The 21503-nt window shown below is 45.6% G+C and overlaps 1 protein-coding gene and 1 pseudogene across 2 annotated transcripts in view; both read right to left on the bottom strand.

Annotated features, from left to right (window-relative positions):
* Positions 1–21503, bottom strand: part of LOC146867068 (cGMP-dependent protein kinase 2-like) — a 1824148-nt gene that overhangs the window by 972407 nt on the left and 830238 nt on the right. The window lies entirely within an intron of this gene.
* LOC146867069 (28S ribosomal RNA) lies at positions 14605–16335 on the bottom strand (annotated as a pseudogene).

The raw sequence follows: 21503 nt of genomic DNA, 5'->3' as shown, positions 1-21503 counted from the left end.
TTAGGCCCAGCGCTGCCAGGCGAGCCGGGGTCCAATAGGTCTTGTGTAGTAGCCAGAATTTTGTCTGTGCTAGTACTGGGGATATTTTGTTTCGTGAGGGTGAGGCCCAGAGGAGGTGCAGTTCTCTTTCTGAGTTTGGCGTCAAGCTGTTTTTCTCAATATATGGCCGCTTTATCGTTGATTTTGGTTGTGCTGGGGCGAAGTAGCTTGTACAGATGTGAAACCTGGTGCCCTCCTCTGTTGAGATTAGTCATGTATTGAAAGATTGCTGGCTTGTGCTTTGCTAGTTTTGCTTTTGTTAGGTCTGTTTTAATTTTTAGGAAGTTGTATAGTTCTATGTCTGGTAAGTTGTGAGTGCTTTTCAACCTGGTGAAAGTGATGGGCCTTTCTCCTTCTTCCAGTTGCGCTGGAAAGGAGATTCCTAATTTCATCCATGACTCTATGGAGAGGGGTTTCCCCCGTACTTAAATTTGGTGTTTGCCCATAGTGATTCCCAATAGGAGTTTTTAATGCTGTACTCGATTTTTCTGTCTATTTTAATCAGGGCATTTTTTGTGTTTTTTAGTATTGTGTTCAAAGAGTAAATGTGTTTATTGGCTGTGAGGAGTGCCATTGGTTCTAGATTGTTTAACATGGTTCATTCTATTGCTAGCCATACCGGTGTTTCCCCCTGACTAGGCAAAAGCCAGTAAGCTCCTTGTTTTGCCAGAAATGCAGTTTGGAAGGTTTTGAAGTCTGCTAAGTTCAGGCCACCCAGTTTTTTGTCTAGTCTTAGTTTTTTTAGGCTTATTCTCGCTTTTTTTCCCCGCCACAGGAATTTGTTAATCATCTTATCTATTTTGCGGTGGAAGTCTTCGGTGAGAATGAGAGGGAGCATTCCCAGCAGATAGTTGATCATTGGTGCGATCATCATCTTGACTGTTTCAATCCTTCCCCACCATGATATAAATTTGGGGGACCAGGACTCTAGCAATGTCTTTGTCTTTTCTTAATGTAGCTTCTCGTTCTTGTCAAGTGTGGATTTGAGGACCCTGCCGAAATGAACGCCTAGGTATTTGATAAAGCCCGTTTGCCACGCTAGGCCCGATTTCCCCAGTATGTCCCTGGTGGTGTGGACGTTGAGTGGTTTGCACTCCGACTTGTCCTTGTTAAGTTTGTATCCTGAGTGTATTGAGTATGTTCCAATGGTATCTATGAGGGCCGCGATGGAGGACGCGGGTCGTTCTGTCACTATGAGAATGTCGTCTGCGTATGAGGCTACTTTGACTGTGACCTCGATGATCGTGATCCCCCTCGTTAGCCCTGATATCCCTAATCAAAGGTTCTAAGGCCAACCGAAATAGCGAGGGAGACAGGGGGCACCCCTGTCTTGTTCCGCGCTGTAGGGGTAAAGGGTCAGAGACTGATCCATTAACTGCTATGCGGGCTCTGGGGTCCCCGTATAGTGCCATTACTTTCCGTATGTATGTTTCTCCAAGGTTAAATGCCCTCATGCATTGGTCTAGGAAATCCCATGATACCCTGTCGAAGGCTTTCTAGGCGTCTAGTGTGATAGTCACTGCAGGTTCTTCTATTTTGGCAGCGCGTTCTAATAGGGGCCTTAGGAGTCTGGTGTTGTCGTGTGACATGTGGATCTTTAGGAACCCTACCTGTGAGTTGCTTATTAATCTTGGGAGTACAGTGTTTAGTCTTGATGCCAGGATTTTGGCGTCTATTTTGCTGTCTACATTGATTAATGATATGGGTCTGTAGTTTTGGGGTACTTGTCCGTCTTTGCCTTCCTTCGGGATAGCAATTATGTTCGCCTCTGACATGGATTGGGAGACTACTCCATCCCCCGCGCAGTGGTTGAACAGTTTTTTCATGGTCAGTTGCAATTGTGTTAGGAATGTTTTGTAGAAAGTGGCCGTGTATCCATCTGGGCCCGGTGCTTTGTTCTCTTTTAGGGACTTGACCGCCATCTCTATTTCTGCCGCGCTTATTTCCTTACCTAGTATCTGTGCTTCTTCATTCGTTACCTTTGGGAGGTCTAGTCTGTCTAGATAGCTTGCGCAACCTTCCTGGTCTAAGGCCTGATCTTTTTTGTATAGTTCCTGATAAAATTCTTGGAAGGTTCTTAGGATTTCTTTATGCTTTGTGTGTGTGTTATTGTGTTTGTCGGTGATTGATGAGATGGTAAATTGTCTTTGTTTGTGCTTTAAGTAGGAGACTAGTAGCTTCCCTGCTTTATTCGCCTCGCATAGATTGATGGCCTTATATTTGTTCACCCACAACCCGGCCCTCTTGCTCAGAATTCTGTTGTATTCATATTTTTTCTTAGTGAGTTTGGTTAGGGTGCTAGTGTTCTTTGTGTCTTTGATGTGGTTCAATCGACTCCAGTCTTTTGATGTCGTGTTCAAGTTGGATCAGGTGCTGATTCGCATTTCTGTTCATTTTGCCTTTGATATCTAATATCGTGCCTCTGACTGTGGCCTTAAGAACGTCCCATATGTTCTTGGGATCAGTGCCCTGTGTGTCATTGTGCAGCAGATATTCTGTTATTGCCTCTTCAGTCTTGGTTTTGTTGCCTTGGTCTGTCAAGACGTTGCTATTAAACCTCCATCTCCGGGGTATGTCTTCGTTGTGGCGCCCGCATAGCTGAAGGGCGAGTGGTCTGAGAGTAATCTAGGTGCAATGTCCGTGTGTTCTATTAAGAGAGTGTGTGTGCCTGTGATCAATATGTAGTCTTTCCTTCTGTATGAGTTGTGCGGGTGGAGTAGAAGGTGTAATCCCTAGTGTCTGGGTGTTTTAGTCGTCTTTGGGTCTTTGAGGTTGAATCTGGTGCATATGTTCTTTAGTACGGTGTGTGCATTGGAGGGGAGGTAGTGGCATTGCGATTGTCTGTCTAATGTGTGGTCTAGTGCTATGTTGAAATCCCTTGCCACCACTGTGAGGTCGTTGTGGGGAATAAGTTCCAGTTTTTTGGAGACTCCCTCCCAGAAAACGGTGACGTCTGTGTTGGGACCATAAATATTCACTACATGTATATTTTCCTCTCCCCTTTTCAGGCGTGTAACGAGTAGTCTCCCTGCTTCGTCGTGATCATGATCTTCTATTGTTAGTAACAGTTCTTATCAGGGTAATCACCCCCCGTTTCTTGCCTATTGCCGGAGTGCAGGCTACCTGTCCTATCCATCTGGCTTTGACTCGTTTGGCGTCCTCGAGAGAGAGCTTTGTTTCCTGCAACAGGAACACGTCCCCCTTGGTCTTAGCTAGGTGGTCTAGTATTTTTTTCCTCTTAACTGGGTGATTGAGGCCTTTCACATTGAGGGAGACTATCTTCAGGTTACTAGTCAGGGAGTTTGTGGTGTTTTGTGTCATTGGTTGTAGTGTGTGGTCGCCATTTGGGCCTCTCCCTTTGTCCTCCCTGTATTCTGTATGAGTCCTCCATTCTTAGCTGTCTGGCTTTCCTGAAATGGTGGGTGTAACCTGTGGTCCCTCATTTTGGGTCTGTTGCTCCCTCCCCCCGGTCCAGAGGTCCTTTCGCTTCTTGTATCTAGGTGTATAGGTAGAAAGATAGATAGAAGGGTGTAGATAGTGTAGAAGACAGTGGTTAGCTTCCAAGAGTACAAAAAATGCAAACAAATCAGACAATCCCCCCCTTCCCCGTCCCCCCCACCCCGTTACAAAAACTCGTGTAGTGAACGTGCGACGGCAAGGTCTCCATTCCGTCTCCCTAAGAGTTATTAATGAGTATGTTAGTGTTATCATATGTTCGTATTAATTGGCATTGAGTATAAACTTTTCCCCCCCCAATCTTTTCTTCCAGTGTAGGACTCTACATATATCACCCGCTATATATAGCCAAAAAGGATATATGGATATATATAGCTCATCCTTCTCCCTGCGTCATTTCGTCCCGCCTGGCTATTCCAGTAACACCTTGAGGTAGGTTATAGATCAGTCTTAAGTCCAAATCTGTTCATCTGAGGTAGGTTCCAAGGTTGCTGAGTATATGTCTTGTACCTGTGCTCGCTCTGAGTAGGGCGATCAGTGTGTTCTATTAGTTCCTTAAGTCTTGAGGTAGTTGTTGTTGTTGACTTGAGGTCGGTGCAAGTTCTTGAGTGTCCCCCTTGTCACTTGTTTTTCCTCCTGTTTACTCCACTCTTAGCTCTGGTGATGCTTTTCTCTTGCTCGTTCCTGTTTGGGATGTTTCCATCTCTTGTTGTGTTGGCCCATCTAGGTATCTGCTCAACTCTCTTGGTTCTTCGAAGATATGCATTCTGTCTTTGTCACTTATTCTGAATCTTATGGGTCCTACAAATGAGAACATGATGTTCTCCTTTCTCAGTCTCTCTCGCAGTGCCAGGAACCTTTTTCTTATGTCCACTGTGGGTTTGGAGTAGTCCTGTGTCAGGATTATCTTCTGGCCATTCCATTGTATGTTTTGGTTTTTCCTCGCTAAGCCAAATATGGCCTCTGCATGCTGTGAGCGTAGTGGTTTGCATATTATTGGTCTAGGGCCCCCTTTGGTGGTAACTTTGAAGGCTGGGACTATGTATGCTCTGTCCAGCTCGAAGGGTCGGTCAAATTTAATGTTTGTATTTTCGTGATCATTTCTTCGATGAACGCCATACAGGATCCCGCATTATCCTCTTCCCCCTCCGGCACTCCTAGTATTCTTATGTTTCCCCTTCTGTTCCGGTCTTCCAGTTCAGCCGTCTGACGCTGGAGTGCTGCTGTGGTTTTCGTTAGGGTTTTAAGGTCTTTATTTATTTGTTGATCCCCATCTTCTATATTGCTTATTCTCTGCTCTACCACCGTCAGTCTGTTGTTAGCCGCATGTATGTCCGCTCTGATCACTGCCAGTTCTAGTTGAATTGCATCCGTAGTTTGTTTCGTTGTTTTATCTAGATCGTGGACCTCAGCTAGTTTTTTCAGAATCATGTAGAGAGTGCTGTTGATATCCGGTCTGTGCTTGATAGGCAAGTCTGTTAGTGTGTCTCCCTTGTTTTTTTTAATCAGTATTTTCCCTTCTTGCCCTGCCATGGTTGCCAGCCTTCTCTTTACCTGCTGTGTCTCGAATCTTCTGTGTCTGTTTCTGTTTAGCGCTGTAAGTTGGTCTCTCTGCTCTTGTGCGTGTCCACGTTGGGCGAGTCTTGGTGTCTTTTTTAGCCCAGCTTGTTGGGAATAGTCGTGGGGCTGAGTGGGGTTCTCTGACGCACCTCTTCCTTGTGCGGCCGCCGGTGTTGGAAGGCCTTTACCCTGGTTGGCATGTCTCCGCGATGGCCGTTTAGCGCCACCCCTCCTGCCGGTGTTCACGTTTAAGGTAGCCGTGTTCCTTGCCACAGCAGCGGTGTCGCTTCTATCAGCCCTCGCTCTGTAGACCCCTTGTCGCACAGCGTTTTCTCCTCTTCCCCCTCCTCCTCTGTGCGTTTCACTTCACTTCGGGGAGTTTGTCTGTGTGTGCTTGGGTCGTACTGTCTCCTGGCCTTATGATGGGTGGGTACCAGTTGATGGCCAATTGTTGTGTCCTTATGGAGGATTATTGGTGAGGTTTTCGTATGATTTGCCTCCACACAGTACTGCCCCTCGCCCTGATTCTTACTTGTTTGATCCTTGTCTTGGATCATGTATGTGGCATGATTCACTGTGTGACCGCTGCCTTTGCGATGAGAAAACACACCCTAGTTCATGGTCCCAAACTGCTCTTCGTGTTTCGCTACTCCTCCCTGGTTTCCTCGCTCTTCTCCGTGGCAGCGCTTGTTCTTGTTCTTGTTGTTGTGCACTAGGTGGATGTGCAGCTTCATTCGGTTCGTCTTTGGGCGCTTTACTTCCTCCCCCGCTATCTTTTCCTCGCCCTGTTCCGCTGGCTGTTTTCCCCGTAGCCGTTCGGGCTCCCTATCCAAGATGGCTGCCTCCTCTGATTAGTTTTGGGTTTTTTTCCGTCGCTTTTCAGGTGCTTCGTTCTCGCCTATTGTGGCATATTAGAGCGCATCCACTGCTTTTTGGTTTCTTGCTTCCTTTATTCTTTCGGCTGGGTTGTCTGCGCTGTCCCCCCTCCATTGTCCCGTACCGCTGCAGCCGCCGTTAAAGCTACATGAACATCGCACTTGCTCTCGTTATGAGCTGCTTTCTACGGGTGCCCCGAACGCCGTTAGGGATGTCGCGGGGGGGAGGTACTGCTTGGACTGACCTTCTCTGCCAGTGAATTGTGATCGGTAAAGTGCGCCGTAGCACTTTGTTCTTTTTTAAGCTTCCGTGTCGGTGGTTTCACGTTAGAGTCGCCATCTTGTGCTTTGCATCAGCGCTAACGGAGTTTTGGAGAAAACTCACTATTGCTCCTTGGTGAGGGGTTGAAACAGATTTCCTCTTCTCCTCTAGCCTTTCCGACGGGCGGGGAGATCATTTTCTTTCTTTTTACATGGTTGGTGATCTTGCTATTGTCTGGTTGCTCCCAGGCGTTGACAGAGCGGCAGACTCAGGCAACTTCCCTCATTGCCGTTCAAGCCACGCCCTCTCAGGAATGACAGTCTTAAGGATGCCTTAAGACAGGGCAAAACCTTTCATAAATGATACTATTTCAATTGGTTTAAGATAGGGTTAGGTCTGGATTTGAATTTCCCTCTTACTCCCGTCATTGCAACATCATTTTGATTTGAACCACTGTATTCTTTCTTCTTACTGTTTGGAACATGTTGGTTTTTATGTCTTCGCAAGACACCGCATGCGCTGTCTCGAAGAGACATGTTGTGTTTAATCTGTGGGCTTCAGCCCACCCACTGGCTTCCCATCTGCTCGCTGCGTCGTCTGTCTAATATTTTTTGTCACCATTTTTTCCTGGGATGCATGGTCATGCATCTTCTTGTGTTTAGCCCGCCCCTCAGAGCATGGACCAAGTATTCGTAAATGTCCAGTGCTCCCGTTTCTATAACCATTTTAGAACCTACTTTTTCCTTTCTTTTTCAGCACTCTACACAGAGCTCGCACTATTACCAGCTCCATCTCCTTCCACCCTAACGCCCTGTCCATGGATCACCCCCTCCCCCTTCCCCCACCTCCTCTCTCCTGTCTCTGCTTGCTCCCTTGCACCTCCCAGTACTTGCCCCATCCACAAATCACCCCCGACCCTGTCACTGCTTTAAATCCCCATTGTAGTCTGTTTCGTTCTAGTGAGTGGATGGTGTTCTGCCTTTTAATGTCCTGTTAGTGTATAGCTGACGTGCTGATTGGAGCATGTGTGCACAGCTGGTATTACTTGGCATATATGTAGTCTCTGTTTATTTTTCCCATGTGTGAGTACTAGCTGTGTCAGTATGTTTACGCCATAAGTGATCATTCGGCAATGGTGTTTATAGATGAAAATTAGACCTAAAATTAATCAGGTATGCATTATCACGGGGTTTGTCAGTGCTTCTAATGTACCTGAATCTTCTGCTGCAAGTGCATAGCCATGTTTCTCCTATGTGAAATGATTGAACTGTTTGTGTCTCATCATGCTGCTTCTTATTTCATAGGGTGGGACTCTATTTCTTCAAGTTTATCCCATTAGGACACTTTCATACTTTTTCCGCATTCACCGATGAAGTGATCTTTGTGCCATTGTTGCTTAACTTGAATTCTCTTTTAAGGAGCCAGGCTGAGTCTTGATGTCATCAAGGCCTGCCTGCTCCTCAGTGTCCATGGCAAAAGTAGTTCTTTTAATGTAGTTGCTGATGAGATGTTTTTCCTCATGTTCACTACAGTGAACCAGCCTAACATGTAATTCTTTCTGTTTTTTGTGTGCAGTTTTATATAGCGCCAACACCACCTGATGGTAGAGGAGCACTTAACATTAGCACCAGTTACTTTTTTGTGTAGTTTTATATAGCGGCAACACCACCCGAAGGTATTGGAGCACTTTACTTTAACGCCAGTTCCTTTACACATGGACATCTATTTATTTTTGTAGGCACAGGGCGGTAAAGTGATTTGTCCAGAATCAAGGCTGTCAAGCCACTGCAGAAACTGGAACCTGGTTTCCAAGCTCCATAGTCGGCAGCTATGGCCCTTATGCCACATCCTCGCCCATGAGGATGCCACATCGTCTCCCTAGCCTCACCCTCAGTTCCATATTTTATGATTACAGCCAAATCACCTAATCTTGCTGTGGCAGCCTGCATTAGCTGTTGGTTGCCGATCCACCTCGCGACCATCGCTGCTTGCCCCACTGAACTCGGTTGCACAGATCTCCTCCTCCACCAACTCTGTTTTTCAAATTGTTTTCTGCAGTTTTATGTAGTGCTACACCACACCTATAGGGAGGTCACAAGCATGCATTTTACAATGGAAGCTCATGCGGTGGGCGAAAAGGCCCGCAGCATAAGCTTTCATTGTAAAATGCATGTTTTGAAACATCCCTGCACCGTGTGGCAGGCGCCTCACGGTGCTTGCCACATGGTGCAGGGTTTTCTAGGGTGACACCATAGGTACCCCCAGGCCCCAAAGCGGAGGACCAGGGGGGAAGGGGGGCCCCAAAGTCACTTTCCACCTACCTTTTCATGGCAGGTAGCCCGCCATGTAAGGGCAGGCGGAAAGTGCCATCATAATTCTGACAGTGGCCCAAGCCTGGCTTTGCCGTCATTAGGGGAATATGATGCCTTCCGACACACTGAAGGAGCCCGTCGGAAGCACAGCGGACTGTCCCTCCGCCCGATGCCTCTGCCCACTGCATCGTAATGCGGCGGGTGGACCGCAAGGGCAGATATCGTTGAGACCAACCCTGTCGCTCAGTTAGTGTCAGTCCCACTAACATCATAATCAGCCCCCTAAGTGCTTTGCCCAAAATCAAGAATGATAAGCCGATGCCGAAACTTGAACCCAGTTTACCATGGGCAGCAGCTGTGGCCCTTACGTCGCCTCCTCTTCCACGAGGACGCTACATCATCTCACTAGCCTCAGCTCAACATTTTGTGATTATTATGGATGAATCACCTAATCTCCCTGTTTCTAAACACATGCATTGGCAAAGCCAGTAGTTTTCGCCTGTGCAAAATCAATTTTTTAGGTCTCGGCTAGACAGCGCAAGCGCTGCTTGGCTAGACAAAGAGACCTGTTATGTTCTATCTGTGGGCTTACAGGCCGCCCATCTCCTACCATTGGTAAACTTCAGCGTCACTCTAATTTTTTCTTTAATGTCATTCATCATGGTATGAGGGCGTCATGCACTCTTCTTGTGTTTGGCCCTCCCGCAGCACATGGACCAAGTTCATGTCTCCTTACACTGCTCTTGGTTTGCGCAGCTATTTTTTCTTTGTTTTCAAGTCACTCCATAGGAGTATTTGTATTTTCAGCCCATCTCCCTTGTACACATACACATCATACCACTAAAATGCATACGCGCATACGCAAACAAATGCATTTCTTAAAACGTTGTTAAAACATGAAGAGCACTTGTTTATTTGTTATTTTTTTGCACAATCTGATGGTATTGGAGCATTTGCTTTGTACTCCGTCTAGCCATTGTGCAAACATGTCCCGAGGGTTTTGGAGTGCTTTAAGTGCTCACCAGTTACATTCCACAATGACACATTTATTTTTGTTGCTGATCGTGCTTCCTCCCGCCCTCTCCTGTCATTGCTTGCCCATCTCCCCACCCCTTCCTGCTTCCCTGCTTGACCTGTACCCCCACAACCTCCCTCATCGCTGCTGTCTTTATTATTTTTTTTGTTGCACAATCTGATGGTATTGGAGCGCTTGTTCTGTCCTTTATCTTGCCATAGTGCTAACTCAAGCCAATGGTATTGGAGCGCTTAAAGTGTTCACCAGTTACATCACACATTTATTGTTGTACGCAGAGGGAAGCGTAAGTGATTTGCCCAGAATCACACATTTTCAGCCAACCCCGAGATTTGAACTTGATTCCCCAGTTCCCCTGTTTGCAGCTCAGGCGGTTACGTTACATCCTTGCTTCACTTCAAAGTTTCGCAACTGTTTCTTACTATCACTTCCACATTTGTTCAGCAAGACACCATCAACACCGAAGAAGCATTGACAAAGCCAAAAGATCTCAGCAATGGCTGACCTATAGGCCTTGCCAATGTGGATGTATTTTAATCATGTTGTCTACCAAGTACATTTGCTGTTCAAAATGGCTGAAAGTCAGTGAAAAAAAGCACTATGATGTGGTCAGCACAGGCCTAGTCATAGGGCATTATTGTGTTAGGAGGTGCAGGACAATAAACTCAACATGGGGGGAGAAGAGACTCAGCATCAGCTCAACATTCTGTGATTCAGGGCTTTCAGTGACTTCCAGCCATGTTGAACAGCAGATGTTGGGTCAGGTCTAGTGGCTTAGTGGACTAATACATCCACTGTAGAGGCCTGTGTTCGTCCTCATGGTCACATATTCAAATCCCGGCGGGTTCACTCAGCCTTTCATCCTTATGAGGTCAATAAACTGAGTACCATTGAGTTGAGTAACAATAAACATCTGTTATTCAACTGCAAGATACCCTTGGGTGAAGGTGCGCTTTAAAAATACATATGTTATGGTATGTGCTGCTAGACAATGACTAAAAGACACTCACATTGGCAAGGCCAGGAGCTCGGGCATTGCTGAGACCTATTGGCTTTGCCAAAGCTTGGCCTACACTTGTTTGAGCACCAGGATAGTGGTTAGGTTTGTAATGGGTGCTATAAAACAATAAATAACATGATGCAACTTCCATCTCCTTTTTTTTAATTACCTTGTATCAAATTATAAAAGAAGGCCTTTGATGCCTTATTTACAAATGTTTTTGAGACTCTACGTTGATATAGGTGCGAGAAACTGCACTGTCCAAATGTAACTTACTCTTCACAATTCACAGTCAGGATTTGTGGAATTTTATGTTTGAAAGTTGCAGCAACATGGGGGTGCGCCGGTCAGATAATAGGTGTTTCTGCTTGGACCCACAAAAAAAACAGATGAAAACATACAACATTTTGCTTGTACGTTTGACAGACCTCTTACTGACTCTGGAACGAGACATGATTATGCTCTCTTCAAAGACTGGAGTAAGTATTTTTTCAGCATTGGAAAGGAGATGGGACATTTATATATTTAGACGAAGTTTAGAGGAATGTGGTTTCTCCCCAGGGTTTATATCTTTGGCTAAAATAAATAAACAAGATGAAAAGCTATGCGTGTCTTACAAACGGAGATGCAAGTAAAAGTTCACTAGAAGATATTTATCATGTGTTATACATTTATCACCTTATGGGGAGTACCATTGTGATTAATTTAAAAATGAGTGCAGACAGAGCAGAAATAATGCCACTTCACACCCATGACCACTTCCTCTACAATCCACAGATTTGACCTTGTCTTATCTGCTAATTAAAAGTCAACGGCACACATTGAAATTGGCCACATTGAGAGGTCATCACTAGACCTGGGCATAAGTCAAATTACGAAGGGTCGGCTGGTGATGTGGTTTATTGAGCTGACACACCCATACTCTTTCATTGGCTGGATTGACCTTGAGAATGAAACGTCACTGGTGACTTTTCTGCCAACATGAAGCTGACAAGCTAACTGGTGGACATTTTGAAACCTGGTAAACCCTTGTGGGTTGGTGGCACCCTGCCCTAGGCAGGGTAGGAGGCTTTGCCTCCTGCTGGCACCACTGGACTGCAGGAGCTGGGCGTCCCAAGGAGGGGAATGGAAGCTTTTCAGCCCGCAGGAGCCCCAGACTCCTCCCCAGTCAAATGCCACCCTGGCTCAAGTAGGCAAGGTTATCCCTGTCTAGTGCCTCGAGTCCAGGCATGCTGGGCCCATCTCCACTCCACACCCTTGAGGTTCATAAGAGTCCTCCCTAGTAACCATGTCCTGGGTAGGGTCTGTCACACCTGTCAATTGGATAAGGGTGCCCCAGGTGAGTGCCTTCTACCTTCCTGGTGCCCGAGCCTGGGGAGCTAAGGAGAGTTAAGACCACAGCCAACCACCCAGCCCCATGTGTCTGTCTGGGAAGCCATTTGTCCTTGACTATTTAACCCCCACAGGCTTACAGAAACCGGGGGAGGCACAAGTCAGAGTTTGCTGTGCCAGCTAGCCTATCGGTCATCTGGTCGGCCAGCCACTGACTGGTCAGCTGGTTTGCCAGCCACTCACTGGTCTTCTTGTAGGCCAGCCTAGCGACAAGATAGCTTTCAACAGATCGGAACAAGGTAACTGGTCTGCTACTTAAGAAACCCTGACCAAGAATGCGGTCATCTACAAATGATTTAGCACCAGGTGCCCCACGAATATGAGGTGCCCTGGGTTGTCTGAATTCAGGGCCAACTTTAGCACGGAGTCTGCGTTGTTGGAAGTTACTGAGTTTATTAGGGGCAGACTGGATGCGGGAGGTAAGGCCGTTCTGATACTGCTAGATCTGTCAGCGGCCTTTGATACAGTCCCACATGAGAGGTTTTTAAATAGACTTAAGTACATTGGCCTCAGTGGGACCGTCCTCAAGTGGATGTCCTCCTACTTGGAAAATAGATCTCAGGACATCTGGCTTCCACCCTTCTCCTCTTCAGTCCTGGCTATCAATTGTTGGCATCCCTCAAGGCGCTATTCTTAGCCCAACCCTTTTTAATATCTACCTCTCATCCTTAGCATCTCTGGTAGAGGAAGTAGGCGCCAAAATTGTCTGTTACGCTGACGACATGCAGCTTATTTTCTCGTGTGACAAAGGCTCTGACTTTGATGGAGCAATGATTAATTTCTGCCTCTCGAAGGTTTTTAATTGGCTTAAGGTAAACCAGCTGAAATGCAATCCTGACAAGACGGAAGTGGTTTTCTTTGGTGGTCACAAAACACCTGACTGGAGCTCCTGGTGGCCTAAGGACTTGCCACCTCGGCCTGTTGAAAAAGAGAAAGTAAAAAATCTAGGACAAATCATCGACAAATCACTGTAGTTGCATCCTCAGATTCAACATCTCTCAGGCGTTTGCTTCGGTTTACTCCGAATTCTAAAACAATTCTTGGCGCTCCTACCGCTGGAGAGCAGAAGGATCATTGTGCAGGCTCTTGTGAAATCTAAGCTCGATTATGTCAATTGTCTGTACCTTGGTATCCCTAAATCTCCGACCCAGCGTCTGCAAGTGATCCAAAATGTGGCTGCCAGAGCCATCACGCGATCTGGTCTTAGAACATGTTTGACCTCAGTTCTTAAAATCTTTTCACTGGCTCCGCATTAAAGAGCGGATTGACTTCAAGTCCTTGACTATCTTTTTTTAAAGCTTTTCACAAGGTCTGTGCTGTATACCTTAATAAATGTGCCAACTGGTAATTAACGTCCAGACCCTTACGGTCCTACAATACTAATTTGGCCATTATTCCCAAAATACGTCTTAGTCATACAGGCGGCAGATCCTTTGGTTTCCTAGGTGCAAAGCTATGGAACAACATGCCAGAATCCTTGAGGCTTGACCCTAACTTACTTTCTTTTAGAAAGAGCCTTAAGACATGGCTGTTTCAATAAAACGACTGGCCTTTCTACTCCTCTCTTATCACTGCGTAAGCGCCAGGACACTCTTGTTTGAGTAGCTGAGCGCTCTATTAAATACCCGTTTTAATTTCATTTCATTTCATTTCATTTCAATGGAGGCAGTACCATTCTGTCCAGACTCCAGTCCCCAAGCAAGCGCCTCTACAAACCAGCCCAGTGGATGGCTATTTCAATCCAGACTGGAAGACACAAGTCAGAGTTAGCTCAACTGGCCAGTCTACCAGTCATATGGTCAGCAAGCCACCAACCGGTCATCTAGTTGGCCAACCACTGACTAGTCTTCTGGTCAGCCAGACTGGCGACCAGATAGCTCTGGCTCACCTGGTGACCAGAGTGCCCAGGTGGCATCCACTCATGGAACCACACACCATCCATTCCGCCAGCCTGGTGGCAGAGATACCCGGGGGTGACAGGCGCCCATGGACAGAGACAAAAGCTTGGCTCCGAGAATGACATTCCGTAGATCTCAGCGAGGTAGCCACTCTGCTACTTACAAAACCCTGTCCCAGAATTAGGTAGTCTGCAAATGATTTAGCAACAAGTGGCCCACGAACATGTGGTGCACAAAGGGCAATCGAGGTGGTCCCCTTCCGCCCACGCTCCAGTCCTCGAGCAAGCGGCTCTATGCAATTACCCAGACAATGGCTATCCCACCCCAGAGGGGGCAGACACAAGTCAGAGTTAGCTGTGCTGGCTGGCCTCCCAGTCATCTGCGTGGCCAGCTACCGACTGATCATCTGGTCAGATAGCCATGACTGGTCATCTGGTTGGCCAGCTTGGTGACCAGGCACCTCAGGCCAACCTGGTGAGAAGAGTGCTCAGGGGCAGTCTCTCACATCTCTGCACACTGTTCTCCCTCTGGCCTGGCTGCAGAGGGACCCCAGGGGGCAGTTTTGCCCACAGACAGAGATAAAAGCTTGGTTCCGAGGCGGCCTTTAAATAGATCGAAGTGAGGTAGCTGCTCTACTATTTATGAAAACCTGACCCAGGATCAGGTAATTTACACATGAATTAGCACCAGGTGCCTCACGAACATGCAGTGCACCAAGGGTGGTGGAGGCAGCTCTCTTCCGTCCACCCTCCAGTCCACAAAAGAGCAGCTCCACACACTGGCCCAGAGGCCTGCTAACCCAGGCCAACGAAGGCTCTATGGTCCTGCAATATCGAACTGCTTCTCACATGGAATGCTTTTTCACTTTGGCCTTCAGTATTCACATTTAAAGATTTGCTGCTACCTCCAAGATCTGTACCTTCAGCGGCTCTACCCGAGCCATTGCCTGGGCCTTCTGTATGCACTGCTGCAGCCTTACTACTCAAGGCGACTTAGTCTCTGAGTCTCTCAGTGCGGGCATTGGTCAGGTATGGGCTGACGCTCCAGCGCCATCCATTTTCAGGGCTAGTTGATTCTCAGCAGGTGAGTTGTTACTCACTCCTTAGCAGATTCCAACTTCCATGGCCACCATCGTGCTGTCTATTTCAACCAACACCTTTTCAGGGGTCAGATGAGCATTAACATCGGGCTCCTTAACCCTGTGTTCAGTTCATCCTACAGCACCAGTTCTGCTTACTAAAAGTGGTCCACCATACACTCACATTCAATGCCTAGTTTCACAACAGAGAGCAGGTTTCTTACTCATTTATCTGCAATCATTCACTTTACCAGATAAAACTGGGGTTTCCGAGCACCAGCTATCCTGAGGTAAACTTTGGAGGGAACCAGCTACTAGATGGTTTAATTAGTCTTTCGGTCCTCTACCCAGGTCGGATGACCTGTTTGCACATTAGGACTGCTACAGACCTCCATCAGAGTTTCCTCGATCTTCACCCTTCCCAGGCATAGTGCGAAATCATCTGTGTCCCATCACCCATGCTCCACCATTCATTGCAATACAGGGTTTTGATCGGCCCTCTAACATGTGCACATATTAGGCTCCTTGATCTGTGCTCCAAGACAAGTTAGGTGGGTAACTGACATCGCCACAGACCCCTAGTGCTCAGAATGGCCTCCCTGTCTGGCATCACTGTGCAGTCGGTGCACTTAGAACAGTCAGTCCCAGTCAACAGTTGCGCTGTGAGCAGGTGGCCCTCTCCTCCTTTGCCACTCCACTCTCCCCATGAGGGGCTGGTTTAGTTACCAGGGGAAGTTTCGCAGGCAGTCAATCTCCATCAGCCCAGCAGACATGGTGAAGCTGCTGCCAGGGGGATTGTAACTCTCTCTGCCAGAGTGGAGAGCCAACCAGAAGCCATTCCAGTTGACCTGAGCCGGTCGTGTCACTCCACAGTGGAGGAATTTTACTGTGCAAAGGGCGTTTCCACACAGGCAGCACTTCTACAGAGAGGATCCGCCCTCCTGCGTAACCGACATTTCAGACGTGTTGAATCTTCTGGGAAGATTGCACAGACCCCACTTGTTATCTCTCGACTGTTTCACCCCCTTTTGAACTTTGTCTTTAAAGTTTATTTCAACTTTTCCTTACAATACTTGTTGGCAAGAAGTTTCACATCCATATTTAGCCTTAGATGGAGTTTAACACCTGCTTTGGGCGGCATTGCCATGCAACCCAAAATCAAGAAGACATAGTTCCGAAGCACTGGAGCAGCTACTAGCCTAACACTGTCCGTGGGGTGATCCTCGATCAGAAGGGATTGGGCCCCTTGAGCAATGCAAGGGAGTTTGTCAACTGTATGCCACATTTCTCTCACCCATTGCCGAGCAGGGATTCAGCACTGGGCTTTTCCCTATTCACTCGCCGTTCCTGAATAAATCCTGCTTAGTTTATTTTCCTCTGCTTCGTAGTATGCTAAAATTCAGAGGGCCAGCACATCTGACCTGAGGTCTTATTGGATGACAAAGCATGGAAGAACCAGAGCAATTCCTTGGGCTCCAGAAGGTGTGGCCCTCTTTCTCATAGGTGCTCATGGTAGCACACCCTTTCTCAGATAACAGACCAAAAGCCACATAAGTGAGCACCCAAGCCAGTGTTCATGGGCAGCCATCGGGCACCACAGATAGCCACACACAGCACACAGCCAGACACCCCAAATTGTTCAGGCCTAGGGCAGACTGTCATGTGGTCACATTAGGCCTTGGTAGGTACACCATGATTTTACATGCTTACATTTTTGAAGTTGCAATCTTTTCTTAAATGCTGACTTTTGACACACATTTGCTTGTGTGCCTGTGCAGGAATAACATTCTCTGAAATGGCTTTGCTTACATTTACAACTCTTCATAGGCTTATTATTAGATGCTTTGAAAATTCTGTACAAGGGCTAAGTTCAATTTGCAAAATGCTGTTGTTTGTTATTGTCTGGTCGGCGACTGAGCTATCATGAAAGAATCAACAATAGCGGCCAGACTGAGGCTTGAGTGAAGTTTATTATATAAACAACGTCACTCCTTTGTTATACAGAGGAGCTTTTTGGGGGCACTGTTGAGGTCACCTCATGCCGGAATCCCTGCCCGGTTATTTCCTTCTTATCTCCTTTGAGGGATGATGCCCAGCTCTCCTTCAAGACGGGTCCCTGATGACCCTTAAAGACAACTAATGGGGATTTTAGATCACCCTATAGGGATTTTGGCAGATACACCCACCCTAGACACACCAGGATGGATAGTGCTAGGTTGGGGGGCAAAAACTATAACGGTACTCACATGCGAGCATATATCCGATGTAACAGAACAATGGTTGAATTGTTTACTTTCTTTACCATTATCGTAATGCTGATTACACTGTTCTGTTTCCTTCTATTAATAATTGCAGAACACATATTTTACACAAGAATCATATTGCTTCAATAAATATTGAAACACCATGTTGTGTACTTCTGGGGTTCACATACCGGTGAACTGCAGACATATAGTGACACAGATGTTACAAAAACAAGGGCTTCCTCTTACAGGACAAGACGTGACATTTATGGTAGAGGCCCATGAAGCATACACGATAGAGGTTTTTTATTCATGAATCACTTTCCTAGCTGTAAATGCACAATCAAGACATGTTCACACTTACACCATAGCTGCAGTTCCTAACTACACACCTTATGAAACACTAGAAATATAATTAATATTTCATGAACACCAAAATTGGTTTGAAGGAGCCCCGCCACATATAAGAAACCATATTAAATGAGATCCTCTAAGCAATGAGGGAGCAACATGGCCAGTCTTAGCCGGTTACACAGCCTATCCAGACATAGCAAATATGACAGCGGTGAAGCTAAGTATACTATACAAAAAGCTGTTTAGAATATATAGATGTTTGACACAATATGTGATGCAAAAAATGAAACTAAACAAAAGGGTTCTAGATCTGTTTCCAAGATTTCCTTGGGAAGTCAGGGCTGTCATGTTCTAAGGTTGCACATACCACCTGTTACCTTGCTAGGCTAGGGGCACAGATGGTGCACTGTGAGCTAGCCAGGACTCAGGCCAACATACCCTGATAGTGTGTGTAGTATCAGTCTTGCATAGTTTTGACGTTTATATTGTCAAATAAATGCAGTTTTACTAAGAAACTATGAACGGGACGACATGGCGCCACCAACATTCTAGCTTTGGTTATTATATAATGGCTCGCCTGAGTAATTTTCTTTTGTGTACCCAAAGTCCCTAAATCCAAACTCACCAGAGACGTCCAAGGTGTTAGGAAAAAAATCCTCCTTGGCTGAGTAGGGAAACCCCTATGTATTGGCTGTACGTTGTTTAGCCATGAACCTTTAAAAAGGATCACCCCACAGAAGTACCCTCTATGAATTCCACATATTCAAATGTCTAATGCAGCACCAGTTCACATACCAGTGAACTGCAGACATATAGTGACACAGATGTTACAACAGCATGGTCTCCTCTTTACAGGAAGAGACATGACCTTCGTGGTAGAGGCCCATGAAGAGTACAGGTCAGAGGTATTTTATTCATGGGTCACTTTCCCAGCAGCAAATGCACAATCAATGCATTTTCATACTTACACCATAGCTGCAGTTCCGAACAACTCAGATTATGAAGCACTAGAAATACCATTAACATTTCAAGAATACCAAAATTGGTTTGAAGGAGCCCAGCCACAAATAAGAACAATGTTAGACTAGGTCCCCACAGCAATGAGGGAGCAACATGGCCAGTCTTAGCCTGTTACACACCCTACCCACATATAGCACATCTGACAGCAGTGGAGCTATGTACACTCTACACAAAGCTGGCTAGAATATATAGATGTTTAACACAATATGTAATGCAAACAATGACAATAAACACAGCAAGCGCTGTTCAAGCAGCACAACAACAGTTTGATATGACTGGAATTAGTCCAGTGACCATCAATTAAGTCATTGGAAAAATCAGTTGGGAAGAGATTCCGTTATGGATTTCACAAAAAACAATTCAGCTTGAAGCAGTGTTTCCCCTATGGGACCCCTAGAAAAACACAGAATTCTCACACTATGCTTGCCAATGGGGATGGCTCCCCCAGTGAAGGACTACGCTACTTGGGGCACAATTTTTGCTGCAGTATATATCAGAGCACATGGTACACCCTCATTAGCTGTTTTGCCAGGGGTGCTCAAACAGATTCAGAATGAGTATGGGGCAGTCCCTGTCCTGGATGTGGGGATGACATTGGTGGGCAATTTTGCCATAGTTTCCTAAATAATACTAAGCAATATAAAAGGGTAAGTAGCAGTGTTGGCTGTATGCCAGCGACTCACGCAGATTGCTCCAGGAGACCAGGAGAGCAATCTACCTAACATTATTGGGGAAACCTATGCAACAATAGGTAGAGATAATTTGGGACTCAGACCTAGTAAACCACAGATTAAGGGTAATTCAGAAAAGGATAACTCAAAGCAGCCACTGAGTATTCTAAGAAGAAGTGAGATGATAAGAAAAATGAAGAAAAGACTAAAACACAGAGTAGATCTCCTCGACATAACTATGATATGCTCAAGACGCCTGCTAGGTATCAGGATACTGATTCATGTCTTCTTGTTTTCAGGAGTCAACAGAAAAATGCTACTCAGAGAGGAGGATGATCAGAGCGCACAGCAGAGGGGTATGTGAAACCGAAGAAGGACTCACAACACTCATTTGACTTCATAATAAAAAAGGAAGACAGACCTAAAAAGTCCAAGCCTCAATTCAAAAAGAAGAAGCTAGTGGCATTAAAGTCAAGCATGCAACGGACACTGCTTCTGAATGGGGAGTGGACTCTTACCATGCTGGACAGCATGGCAGAAGTCATGATAGTTTGCCGGAATCTTATGGAGTGTCTAGTGGCAGTAACAATGAGTGACTATGTCCAGGTGGAAACACTGGACCGAAGACCGAGTGCCCTTAGTCAATTACATGAATTGCAACTCCAGATGGAGGGGGACATACAACATGCCATAAATGTTTTCTTTTGGTAAAATTTGTCATTCGGCTATGACTTCCACTTGGCTGAAACGGATTGACCGCAGGATTTCGCTATGTATTGCCCATGGGGAGAAACAGTAATCTTACCTGCTTTTTAGGACCTTTTTCCAGAGTCAGTTAAACATTCAGATGCCAAGGAATGGGCCTTAGCGAAAGCTCCACCATTATACCACAATAATGTGGGTTGGGATGACAGATCCCCTTATCATGTTATACCTGTGAGGTCAAACCCACAACCTCAATGACAAAACCCCATTAAACATGAGGCTAAAAACAAGTCCAAGAAATACTCATACAGCTTGAATACCAAGCTATAATAGAAAGGTGCACCTCACCAATGAATAATCCTTTCTTTCCAGTAATGATACCAGACCTTTCATATTGTTTAGTCTTAGATTATTGATACTTGAATACTGCTACATGCACATTGGTTGCACAAAACACACACAGTGCGGCACTAATGAACAATATAGTGCATAAAAAAATTAAAAAAACAATTTAGACATATCAAATAGATTTTTTGCCAAAGTATAGCGCCTGAAAGTAGGTACTTGCCTGCATTAAATGCTCTAGGTTCTCAAAAACATTTCTATTGATTGCCACAAGGGTATAAGAATAGCCCAGAGCTGTTTTCAGCCCACAAGACGGAACTGTTACAAGACTTTGATGATCAGGCATTGTCCTTCGTCGATGACATGTATTTGTTGGATGATGACCTGTCAGCTCACTTGGCTAGAGTAGATCGCATAATTCTAGGACTTTCTCACATGGGCTACAAATGTAATTTAAAAAAATCAAAAATTGCATATCTTAGTGTCCTGTTCTTAAGATACAAGCTGTCAAGTAAAAGCTAAAGCCTTGTAACACATTTCCTAGATAATTGTGCGCTGTTGCAACCACAAAATACATTAAAGAAAGTCAATCAATATTGAGTTTCCTTAATTTTAACATAACTTACATATCAGATTATGCACAATGGGTAAAACTGTTTTAGGACTTGATTCGTCCAGAATTTTCAAGTTCACATTGAACAGCTACACACAAATACATTTTAAGTTCAATGCAAGCTGACATGCTAACTTCCAAACACTTAAACCCATGTGTTAACACCACAAACCTGGTGATCCGAGTAATTGTGGTTATATCCGGATATACCTATGTCAAATTCAAGGAAGGAGACACTGTACCTATTGCATATAAATCACATATATACACAAATGCAGAAATGTGTTTTACACTGACAGAAAATATCCTGATGGTGGTACAGGCAGTTGTAGTGAAAGAAAGATCATTGTCTCAGGGAAAACGTGTAATTGTCATGACTCCAGTTCCAGCCTTAGAGGCTGTTACAAAGGCCAGCGTTCCAAATTCAAAGCTTTTCATCTGAGATGAATTCAATGGACCAACTCACTTACAGCAACAGATGTAGATTACATATTTGACTCTACATTACGAACACAGGGATATCTCCAATGTGAACAAGAATATCCTCCACCCAATGAAGTCATACCTCCAGATCAGTATGATCACAATCTACACTGATGGTTCTGCTCAGCCTGCAGTATGGACAAAACACCAATAACACCAATACT

This window comes from Triturus cristatus, chromosome 1_2 (assembly GCF_964204655.1).
Source record: "Triturus cristatus chromosome 1_2, aTriCri1.1, whole genome shotgun sequence".
Lineage (NCBI taxonomy): Eukaryota > Metazoa > Chordata > Amphibia > Caudata > Salamandridae > Triturus > Triturus cristatus.
Note: the sequence above shows the minus strand (reverse complement) of the source record. Positions and strands in the feature narration are given on the sequence as shown.